General features: G+C 41.4%; 1 pseudogene; it reads left to right on the forward strand.

Annotated features, from left to right (window-relative positions):
* The first annotated feature begins 557 nt into the window (after positions 1-557).
* LOC101685747 lies at positions 558-1,353 on the forward strand (annotated as a pseudogene).
* Positions 1,354-1,591: the final 238 nt, after the last annotated feature.

Below are 1,591 nucleotides of genomic sequence, written 5' to 3' on the forward strand. Positions count from 1 at the left end.
CCAAATAAAGTTTGTGGTTTAATAATACTGTACTAATGATCATTTCTTAGAATTGTAAATGTAACGTGGTTATGCAAGATGTTGACATTAGTGGAAGCACAGTGAGGAGTATATACAAGCTCAGTATTATTGTTCATTTTTTCATAAATCCAAAACTACTTAAAAATTAAAAGTTAAAAAAATGACTATGAATACTCAATGACCAGGGGTTTGGAAAGAATCCTCCTGTACTCTTGGTGATAATATATATTAGTACAGCCTATTTTCAGAGAGCAATTAGACAATGTTTGTTGAATATAAATATGTTTACATTTTTTTTAAGATTTTATTCATTTATTTGACAGACAGAGATCACAAGTAGGCAGGAGGCAGACAGAGAGAGAGAGGAGGAAGCAGGATCCCCACTGAGCAGAGAGCCCGATGCTGGGCTCGATCCCAGGACCCTGAGACCATGACCTGAGCCAAAGGCAGAGGCTTTAACCCACTGAGCCCAGGCGCCCCTGTTTACATTTTTTTATTCAGAAAGTTTATTTCTAGCAGTGGCCCGTGACAGCAAGATGGTGGTGCAAATTTCCAAGAAGAGAAGTTTGTTTCCAATGGCATCTTTAAAGCTGAACTGAATGAATTTCTCACTTACAAAGTGAGTAATGGCTGAAGATGGCTACTCTGGGGTTGAGGTCTGAATTACACCAACTAGGAGAGAAATCGATGTCTTGGCCATCAGGACACAGAATGTTCTCGGTGAGAAGGGCTAGCAGATCTGGGAATTGACCACTGGGTTCAGAAGAGGCTTGATTTGCGGGGTACAGGGTAGAACTTTAAATTGAAAAGGTGACCACAAGAGGTTTGTGTGCTATTACTAGGGCAGAGTCTCTCTGATACAAACTCCTAAGAGGACCTGCTGTGCAGAGGGCCTGTTATGATGTACGGCAGTTCATCATGAAGTGTGGGGCCAAAAGCTGTGAGATCTTGGTGTCTGAGAAAGTGCAAGGACAGAGGGCTAAATTTATGATGTTTTTAGATAGCCTGATGATTCACAGTGGGAACCCTAACTACTGTGTTGACACTGTTGTGTACCATGTGCTCCTCAGATGGGATGTGCTAGGCATCAAAGTGAAGATCATGCTTCCCAGGGACCCAAGTAGTAAGATTGGCTCCAAGAAGCCCATGCTTGATCATGTGAGAGTTGTGGAACCCAAAGATGAGATATTGCCTACCACCCCCATCTTGGAACAGAAGGATGGGAATCTAAAGCGTCCTGCTATGCTGCGCTGCTCCCAGTACCCACAGGATAACAGGGTATCCTTGGCAGCTGGATCTGGAGTCTGGATTTTGCTCTGTAAAGACCTTTAATAAAATCTCTGGGGAAAAAAAAGATAATCTATTCCTAGGAATTTTTCTTATAGAAACTTAAATGCTAGCTTTTGGAGTGTCTTTTTCCTTTTAGATAATTCAGCATAATTCCTCCCAATGAATCTAGGAGGAGAGTGGAATGTTTGGTTCTCTAACCTCAGATGTAAAACAATCCTTAGTATGGTTAATGTTTGAAAAAGAATGGAAATTAAGTTCCCAAAGTGGAGCTGGCCAAATA

The sequence above is a fragment of the Mustela putorius genome, unplaced genomic scaffold (assembly GCF_011764305.1).
Source record: "Mustela putorius furo isolate JIRA1106 unplaced genomic scaffold, ASM1176430v1.1 tig00003845_pilon_pilon_pilon, whole genome shotgun sequence".
NCBI classification, from domain to species: Eukaryota; Metazoa; Chordata; class Mammalia; order Carnivora; family Mustelidae; genus Mustela; species Mustela putorius.